The sequence below is a fragment of the Saccoglossus kowalevskii genome, chromosome 4 (assembly GCF_978046115.1).
Source record: "Saccoglossus kowalevskii chromosome 4, keSacKowa6.1, whole genome shotgun sequence".
NCBI classification, from domain to species: domain Eukaryota; kingdom Metazoa; phylum Hemichordata; class Enteropneusta; family Harrimaniidae; genus Saccoglossus; species Saccoglossus kowalevskii.
The window spans coordinates 1,717,062-1,728,711 of NC_140644.1; positions in this window are offsets into that span (position 1 = coordinate 1,717,062).

Sequence of the window (11,650 nt, forward strand, 5' to 3'; positions counted from 1 at the left end):
TCCATTAACTAACATTTGTGATAATGATAATATTGCCCACTCAAATTTCCATTGAATACTTAAACTTACTGATTGTCTACTGATAATATCATGAACATTGTAATCATTACAGATGATGACTTCACACACAGTCAACATTAATGATAATTAATAATGCAATAATTCTTGTCTTTTCCTACCTCCCAACAAATAATATTACCAATTTAACATAGCTTGCACTCTGTAACCATATTCATATCTCATGGTGGAAATGTTTTGATTAGGAATTTTGATATAAACAATGTATTTGTTTGGTTTGATAATCATATTATTCAGAGAAAAATGCAGAATATTACAGTATTTGTTCTATTGAGAAGGAAATATCTAACAAAAGCCCAGATAAACCAAAAATAATTGATTAAGTGTACACTGTATATGCTTTTGATTTGTCAAAGCAGCTCAACATGAGTTAAGAATTAGTCTAATCTCCACAGAACAAAATCATGTCCCTATCCATACTCCTATTGCTTCATATTTATTGTGTAATAATATCACTACTCACAGTTATAGCCACAAAATATTGTGTATATTTTAAAATTGCTTTCAAGGTTTCTATTCAGTATAATAGGAATACATTGAATACCATCCTAAGAAACATTGAACTGTAATGAAAAAAAAATAAAAACAAACAAACATTTCTCTGACAATAAGCCTGAACATCAGTTCTTCCTTAAATATGTCACAAATTAAGTCACACGATACAGGTCACAAAAGGCTGCCATGCCTGTCAAATCAGATGCTTTGTATGTGGACTTTAATATAGGTCAATGTATGAAATAATTTCCACTGTCAGAAAGGAAAACTTAGTCTAGTACTGTTTCTACTCGGGTCAACTTTTGGCCTGTCATTTAGTAGTTTATGACAATTTACTATCAGTACTATGCAATCTGAATTAAAATTACTGAACAGTTAAACCTTCCCTTCAATCCAAATTACAATTGCTGAACAGTTCAAGTTCTACAATGTAATGATGAGAATCAAACGAATAAACAGAATGAGTTAGGGGAGGGGGGATCGGTTGAACTTCAACCGACCCTCCCTCCCTCCCCTAACTCATTCTGTTTATTCGTTTGATTCTCATCATTACATTGTAGAACTCGCAATATGGTTTTGAAATGGGAGAATTTTTTTCTTGTGTTCACAGACCCTGACTGGTTAATAAAGTCAGTGATTTATTATCTGTTAACTAATACTACATAGATTATTAAAATATTGGAACATTTCCGGAATGTTATTTTTCCAACTGTTACTCAAGAACTTGCCATCAATAAACCTTTAAATTTATCTACCATGCAAGAGCCTGGAAATTGAAGTTGTCACTGATAATAAATAATTAGAAGGTCCCCTTTTAGTTTGAGTCTAGAATATCTTAAGATAACCAGCTTTTTGATGTAATTTCATTATACAAGTATATTTTATATGCTAAAATCAATCATGCAAACTCTGGTGCATGAATAAATAACTTGATGAAGAAGACAACCTGAGGCGATTTTTTCTATTAAAAACATCTGCCATAATAGCTGTGTAATGGAAAGATGATGGCTAGCTACTGAAATAGAGATTCACAACTACTTGGGCAGAAACAGACCTCAATAAAATTACACTGTATCCATCAGTCCTACGTGTTTTGAATGTTGAACTAGATTTTTGCAAATTTAATCTTTTTTCTGTGCCTCTTCAGTTTACTGAACATTATTTATCACTGATAGATTGTGTTTAGACCAACCCTGATATTTTTTTCCCACTTACTATTTTAATAATAAATCTGTTGAAACTGTTATAACTGTGAGCAATTCTGCAATAACAGTAAACAGTAAGGATGAAGGTAATCATGCAGTCTTTTCTTTCATTTTATGAGCATGGTTACAGCATGATTAAATCTCTTTATTCATTAATGCATTTTGAGTCAAATTCAAATTTTGTATTACCGAACATGTAACTGCACATATATGCAATGCATTATGGGAGAGAACCTCCCATTGTATTTAATGGAGAACTATTACCACCTTCAAAACTCAGTGAATTGTATGACATATTATATATTAATTTTTCATCCCATGTCAATAAGAACAATTTTGAGATATAGAGTAATACGGTAATCTCACCATAGAAACCAATGTAAAAATGAATGATTTTCCGTGATGTTTAAGGCTCTTATATCTCAAAAAATTGATTGGTGACCATTTTATGTTTTAATTTTCGGTATCCTGATGGTATATTGATAAAAGTATGACCCAACAGGCATAAAATCTGAAGTTCAGCTTAAAACTCCTACAATGTAATTCTAAGATTATAGCATATTATTATATACAATTAGGTTTCTGAGTGACTCAATTTATTAATGCTGTTTATTTTCATTTAAATGCATTGTTAGTATGGTTAGTTGTTGAATGTTATGATTAATATTTGCAGTGAAAATATAATAGGAGGCTCTTTCTATTCTTTCATCAAATGACAGACTCAGCTTTTATATAGGTGATTATATTTGTTATTGTCTGATGTTTCATGTCAACTTTCATTTCAATGACTTCGTCTTGAAAACTGTTAATTTTTTTGCTTTTCTACTTAGTACATATTTTCCTTGAGTGGACATCTATTTGATTTTATCATTTTGAGATTATATCTACAATTTTCTATTTTTAACAAATATTTTTTTGACTTTTGGTAAAAAATTTTATTGCCCACTTCTTCTTAAAAACCACTACACCAATGTGTACCTTTGGTGGACCTCTATTAGATTTAATAGTTTATTTCATGAGATAAGGGAAACATTCTTACTACTAATGCACAGGTATATCCTATAACCAGGGTTGATAAATCCAAAACTTATCTTTAAATAGAATATGAAAAAAGCCAAGATTATTTATTTATGGACTTGATCACAACTGCGCTCTACTGAAACAACAGAGCTATTTTGACCATCAGGTCGCTTATTACCCCGGTAGATCTCAGTTTAGCAAATCTTGTTTGTTCATTGGTGTAAAATTCAAAATTTAATGCAGATCAGAGCTTTCTCATGGAAAAATATACAGGTACCTGAAAAAAGAACCTTCAGGGATGAAATTCTGAGAAAAGTTGCACAAAAAACATTAAAATTATGAAATTAAAAGTCATCAAATAAACAATTTTCAAGATGGAGCAATGTGACCAAAAGGGAGCGCTTTACCACTCCATAGGGTGCTATATCACCATTGTTATAATGCTGAGGAAAAGTATCAAAAAATGATATATTTGTAGCATGTTTTATAGTAATTTACAAAATCGGAGTCCTCCGAATCATGCAGTCATGTTGTGCTATCATCAATTTTCAATGACTGCATATAGAGAGGAAAAATGGGATACAAATTAGTACAACCTTTCAGCCTTGTGGTTAAAATTAATGCATGTTATTGTGCAATTAACATCTCATTGATAAACAGCCAGACATCAAGAGCGAGATTTAATTGCTTCATCTTTTGCAGCTCACGGTGGATTATAATGCATCACATTGGCTCCTTAGGTGATAAAGTCCTATATGCAATAATTTAAGAAATCACCAGACTGCATAGCAGTAAAACATTCATGTGTCACCACCTTGGGCGAAAGCATTCTTATTCTATAATGAGGCTCTTACAGGTCCAAGACAGGTCTAGATTATAAATTTTATCAGCCTCTAGCTGTTTTGTTTTGTCAATTTCACAAAAAAGTGTTGAAATAAGGGTAAAAGGTTAAAGCTCTGACAGGTGGTATGTCTTCTCAGTCGCTGGTTTGAGTTTTCTAGCATAACCTTTATTGTCATCAATGCCTGATGTCCTTCAGTTTGGACGCATTGCACTCTGTAATGGCTATGACTGTAGTCATATGACTGTTAAGTAAATTGGATCTGGTATACATGGTGAATGCTTTTATTTATTATTATTACAAGTTTCCATGCTCAAAACATCCAATACATCTTCCAGACTTTGCAAGTCAGTCAGACACATGATTAATAATTAATGCTTAGTATGAATTATATGTTGCCATCAATGATGCCAGATTACTCAGTGATGCATGCATAAAATTACATCTAAAATGTAATGTATGGTACATGTGATAGATGTGCTTCTTATATAGTTATTATGGTACATGTAATAGATGTGTTTCTAATAGCGTAAATATGGTATGGTATGTGATAGATGTGTTTCTAATAGAATAAATATGGTGTGCTTCTAATAGAGTAAATATAGTACATGCAATAGATGTGCTTTTAATAGCATAAATATGGTATATGTGACAGTATATGGTGCATTTACAAAAAAAATGTACTCATACATGGGTAATGGCCTCTAAACCATATAAAATAAAAAAAAAAGAATAAGTTTGATTGTAAATACCCATGAGATGTATTGTATATTCCTGTCATGCAGCTATATTTCATCTATTCATTTCAAGTCTCAGTTCAATTTGAAATCATTGAGCAATCCATCTTTCCTTTCAACTTAGTTATGATTTATTAATATTTTCTTGGTTAATAAAAATATCCAATTTTGTGGATCTTAATTTTATATATATTATATACATATTACTATAATATTGCTTTTGTCATGACATCTATCTCCACATTGCATATTAAAAGAAATAAGCCAATGCAGACACTGTATGAGATTATGTTTGAAATAAGATTAAAAGAATATAAGTAACCAAAACAAGTATGTGTTTACATATATGTGTCGAGATTCTCAAACGCAAGATTTTAACCACAGTAACTTGTCATGTTTTTTCTGTCTCAAATAATGAATAGTTTGGATCAATGACAATTGTAAATTGTGATTGGTTCAAAAGTCAATTGGTGCCTAGATAGAAAGTAGCAAATGTATCATTTATTTTTCTGTTTTCTTGCGTATGTTTAAAGGGTTCTGATTACTTGCATTACACGATTGGTCAAATAAATGTCAGTGATTCAACAGGATATTAACACAGAAAATAAATCAATTTAAAAGTGTAATAGTACCTGACAGTTACATACAAACCTGGAACTGTGTTCATTATTTTTTTGAATAGGTTTGATGAACATGTTATAAAATCTTTCAAGAATAAATCCACTATATTAAAACTCCCTTTTAGTGAGTTTTGCTGCTGCTGACTAGATATATTTATAACACTACACATGTATGTGTATCACCTCATTACCGTACAGTACTGACAATCTCTTTTTTCAGTTTTCACAACCTATAACAATAGACCCTCAAAGACGTATCAACTTCCAATTAATTTTGTTGATTCATTTTTTCTCAGAATTTTATAAACACCTGAAAATACAATCATTGTAGTGAGCACTCTGTGGTCCTCACTCTACAGTATGTACAATTCATTGATCCTTGTGACATTTTAGGAAGAATTTGTGAAAGGTTTTTAGTGGATTTAACAACCAATAATTATGCCAGTCCTATTAGTTGCATTCACACACAGCTCTTCAGCATGGATTAAGAGGTCAAAAGCAAGCAAGGAAACAGGTTCAATTTTATCTGTTTTTAAAACCCGTTCCAGATCCTTTGCACATGCTAAGGAAGTGTGTGAGAACTCTGAAAAGGTGAATCTATCCAGGATCCATTTGTCAGTAAACTTTGATGTATATGTGGCATATCTGTAATTGTTTAATTTCCTCTGGTATAAAAAAGCAGTCAATGTAAACTGTTTGTGAGAAATTTAATAATAAAAATATCGTGGTAATTTACAGCATTATTTGAACAACTCTGATTACTTGTTTTATCACCATGTTCTTGTTCTTTTTCTATTTATGTTTATGCCCTTTCCACACCCTTCTATTGAGAAATTTCTCTCTTTCTTTAGTAAAGTCAATGGTTGTGTTCTTTAGTGGCTGAGTTAGAATAATTAAAAGGACATTATGTTGAACTAGTTATCAATCATACTTGTGAAATGAAATTGTGCATTTATCTTCCAAAGTTGACTTTACAATGGTGACAGCGATGGAGTACAAATTGCTTACAGTAACTGACATCACATGGCAGCATGATTTTATATAGATATCTGTGCTCTTTAATACCATAGTCCTTCTATTAGTTGAACCACAGGATTTTGGCTAAAATTTGGATAATATCTACTGTATTCAACTTATATTTATTCTCACCGATGACAACTAAATTTAATTTTTATTTCTGAGTGTGTTTTCATGTTTCACACTTTCTGTTTATATCTTGTGACATCTTTAATTCTGCAAAATATTATTTGATAATTCAGTCATCTCCAAAGTTTCTTTCAAATTATTGCTGTAAAATCTGTATTAGAAATCATGGCTTCTATTAAAATTGTACAATGCAACAGAGGGGATGCAGCTTCTATTAGAGCATCTACACATATGAGAAATGATGAATTTTTAGTTCTCAATTATTCAAAAAGAATGGGTGCGACTTCTATTAGGGACGCAGCTTCTAATCCAGATTTTACGGGTACAAGCCATGTCTGCAATCCAAATCTATTGCTAGCAGCAATGGGATACAAACTGTTTTGATACCACTTGGTAGCATGATTTTATACTGCAGTAACTTGTGCTTTTATAATAATCATTAGGCTTTGAGAATATAAATTCCCTTCCATTTATACATGTATTACAAGCCATGTTTCAGTGTTAATATATCTTCTAAGTACATTTATTTGGGCAATTAAGTTAGCACTCTATGGTGTCAGCCATGGGATGCTAGCACTCTAATGTGACAGCATAATAGTGATGGAGACATGTTCATCTTTGACGTTCAGCAAACTAATTAATGTATCCACAAGGCCTAATTGCCTTAATTCACACAATGAGCAAATCTTAAAAATATTATGGCAATGTAAACTGATTTCGCTTTCATGTAGTGATGCAGACATAGTGGCAGTGATGGCTCTGAATCTAGAATAAAAAATGTCATACAATCTGATATAAATTGCATCACAATCACCCTTGTTGACAATTTAATTGCTTTACAGTTAAATTAATGAGAGTTAAAGTGATAAATTAGATGTTGTGTCATCAGCAAAAGCTTTAGTGTGTTTGCCTGTCGTGCTTGTGTACCTGAAGACTGATGTCTCTCATGACACTATAATATGCAGTATGTATACGTGTATATTGTGGTATCTTGCCTCTATGATGTCTGCAGTATTATATGTACAACTTTTCCTCATTAGTCTCATCAAGTCGTTGGAATTTGATGCATCCAAAATAATTTTATTGTCCTTTTTTAGCAGTAGCTTTGAAAGAAAATAGCTAATTATTCTTTGATTAATGTTTTTTCAGGTAGCGAGAAAGAAAACCAGTAATAATTTGATTGTGATTAAGGCAGCTATGCCAATGTTTTCAGTAAGCTGAGATATAAGAGAATACAATCGCGTATGAACCTAAAAATACTGTTTTTTTTACGCATGATTGGTTGTCTCTCTCTGGTTGTTTTTTTCTATGTGTTTGATTTTTGAAACTGGGTCTTGAAATTGTTATGTGCCTTATATAGTTCCGACTATATTTCAAAAATGTATCCATGATCTTGTGACAATGATGATGATGTTGTGTGTATTTTTTAAATTTTTTTTTTGTTAAATGACAATTTCAAAAGACACTGGTACCTGTATGTATAAGCATGCTCCATATTCCCTCCAGTGTTTGAGAGACTGTGATATGTTGTTTCAGGACTTTTGCTATGCAAAGAAAAGATATTGCATTGTTAGTTTGTTACCTATTCATACATTTGTTATTCCTCTCAGATATCAATGGACAAGGTTGTAATAGTTATGGTACACTATGTTTCATATAACTGAACCAATCTCTTCACCTCTTTTGATAACTGAACCAATCACTACATCTGTTTTGATAACTGAACCAATCTCTTCACCTCTTTTGATAACTGAACCAATCACTACATCTGTTTTGATAACTGAACCAATCACTACATCTGTTTTGATAACTGAACCAATCACTACATCTGTTTTGATAACTGAACCAATCTCTTCACCTCTTTTGATAACTGAACCAATCACTACATCTGGTTTGATAACTGAACCAATCACTACATCTGTTTTGATAACTGAACCAATCACTACATCTGTTTTAATAACTGAACCAATCACTACATCTGTTTTGATAACTGAACCAATCTCTTCACCTCTTTTGATAACTGAACCAATCACTACATCTGTTTTGATAACTGAACCAATCACTACATCTGTTTTAATAACTGAACCAATCACTACATCTGTTTTAATAACTGAACCAATCACTACATCTGTTTTGATAACTGAACCAATCTCTTCACCTCTTTTGATAACTGAACCAATCACTACATCTGTTTTGATAACTGAACCAATCACTACATCTGTTTTAATAACTGAACCAATCACTACATCTGTTTTGATAACTGAACCAATCACTACATCTGTTTTGATAACTGAACCAATCACTACATCTGTTTTAATAACTGAACCAATCACTACATCTGTTTTGATAACTGAACCAATCACTACATCTGTTTTGATAACTGAACTAATCACTACATCTGTTTTGATAACTGAACCAATCACTACATCTGTTTTGATAACTGAACCAATCACTACATCTGTTTTGATAACTGAACCAATCTCTTTACCTCTTTTGATAACTGAACCAATCACTACATCTGTTTTGATAACTGAACTAATCACTACATCTGTTTTGATAACTGAACCAATCACTACATCTGTTTTGATAACTGAACCAATCACTACATCTGTTTTGATAACTGAACCAATCACTACATCTGTTTTGATATCTGAGCCAATCAGTTTGTGAGTTGAATGCCTATGAATATTGGTTAACCAAACGGTGCTTATCGATTTTAAAAATTTGAATTTGTTTTTGAGATATGGCAAGAAAATATTTAACAAAATGTTGCAATTTCAATGGAGTTGGTAACGTGACTGGAACCATTAGCACATCGCCTGCTGGTGCCTTTATATACCATCCATATCAGTAGGCTATCCATGAAGACTTTCAGCAATCTAAACAATTGTACTTGAATACAAATTGCATACAGCTATCATTTTATAATGCCTTAAAATATTATAAACCCCAAAATAATTACACAATCAAGTATTGTCACACTGAATTTTTTATCAATAATTGTAATGGTAAAAAAAAATTCATACATTTTCTAACATCAATATATTACTTACTCCAGATTGATTTTTATATATTAAAGTATTAACTCTGAGACAGAAAAAAGAAATTTATTAGGTCAAATTAGGCCAAGTTAATAGATATTCACAATGTAATTAAGATAACACATCGCAAGGGAAATGTTGTGACAAATTAGAGTTTGAGCTGATTGGCTGGGTCTCTGATATCATCTTCTATCAATTTATTGGTAAATTTGTTTTATGATGAATTAAATGTAAGATTGTGTTTGAGATGAGAAACTGAGGCGATTAACTGTCTGGCTGCTATATAATTATCTTCTTATTTAAAATTCAATGAAATTGTATGTATACTGACCCTATAGGTTTAGTGCATGCAGTGTTTTCAATTAAGAAGAGAAATGAAAACGGATGAAACAATTCAGAATGATTGTCAGTGCTTAAGTGAGTTTATTTTGATGCAATCAAATTTTAAATCGTAGCTAAAACTGTTGTGATTTTCATCACTGTGCTGTTAATGAAATTGTCTTGCTAAATATCGGTCAATTGAACACCCCCGGGCGGCACAGTGGTGGACAATTATATAATATATACTAGATAGAGTACATGCTTGCTGTATTGTTGTGTATGTTGATTATATGTGCATGTATATAAAGGTAACATGTAAAATATGTTGCAAAGCAGCTTTCCCTAGATTTGGTTCTCAAGTGTTTCTCTGTGCATTTCTACTTTACTCAACTAAAATCTTTAAAGGCTTGCTATGTGAAATGTATAATCTACTGTGAGATTGTGTTGCATCTGCATATACTTTAGGGGCTCTTGATAATTAAACAACAACAACAACAACCCCCTCACTCACCCTCTACCTCCAAACACAACATCCCCACCCACCCCACCCCTGTTAGTGAAATTTACGATTTTGATTTGAGAAATATGTGGAAACAAGATCCAATTTAAACTTTAATATCACTTGATCGGAAGGCACATCTATAATGCTAATTATTTCAGCTGAAATGGGTTATTGATAGGTTATTGATTTGGGTTCTGTTATATACCAAAATAAACTACATTTCATTCATTCAGCACTTTTGTTCAATATATTGTTTCAATTAGAAGGAAGGAAATGGTGTAAGAAAAAAATAAATTATTAAATCTATCATAGCAGTGATACTTGTACCATTTATACATGTATAAGATTAGTATTTGATAATTAAAGTTCCCATAATACATTCAACACTTGGAAAAAACTTTGTAGACATGAAATTTGAACATACATTGTATGACTAGTGCTTAAAGGTTACAATCAAACAACCTTGATTATTAGTAAAATAAAGTATCATGATATAGTTCTTAAATATTGAGATCCATGGTTGTCTCGTGTTGGCGTTCCGTTAGGGAATACTAATTAACCTTTTTCAGTTGCCAACAGACTTTCCTAATCCAATCAGGAAAAGGATGTGCCATCTTATCTTCATAGGATTATGTTTCAGAAATAAGATATAAATGAGATTATCTCAATTTTGGATGTTGTGATTGATCCTGTATGTCCTCTAACAGCAACCTGACTGTATACGAGCCGTCTTTGTATTAATGCTCAATAATCTGTGTGTATAGATACGGTACAGGTAATAAGTCCAAGAATGTGAATGATGAGATGAGCTACAGCACTTTTTATGCACACTTAGGGGACTGTTGATGTTGTGTTGTCCATTATTTAATTTCAGACTCTCCAGACAAGCATTTTCCATCACTTGAGTGTGTGATTATTCTTGGGGATTTTTCACAAGATATGCAAATGTTCACCTTGTGTTTCCTTATAGTTAGTATTAACTGCTATTTGAATTTTATAATTTGTCTCTAATCAGTAGTAATTTTCCACCATGCTACAGGCCATCTCTATATATTCACTGCATTTACAAATTAACTTTACATTGTAGATGGACTTTCACCTACAGCTATTCTCATTACCATGAAATCTGTCAGCAGCAGGATTCAACGAAATATTTACAATTATTTTGCACATGCTTCTACAATTAAAATTATATTTTTCCACCGTTTTATATAATATATTTTTATATAGACACATTTCATGGACATGTGACTGTAGATAGTAGATGTAATATTTGACCAATACATAGCTTAGAGTACAGTTCAAGCATAACTTAACATTTAGCTAACTATTTAGCATATCTTGCTTTCCAAACCTCCATATACCTAAATTGTGCTGAGTAGGCTGCCAAAATATGTAAAGTATTGCATACCAACACCTAAATACACCAAGAACATAGAACACTTTTCTGGGAAAATGTCATCTAACTGTAAGGTCATCACTGATTGGCTGCTGAGTTGGAATGCTAATTTTTGGCCCCCATATAGTAAATATCGCACTTGTGTGCCAGCTGACTGTGACTGTACTGTATTTAACAATAATAATTTGTTTTAACTGACAACTCCTATGTTTTTGGGCAACATTGAGACCAGTTTACAATATTTA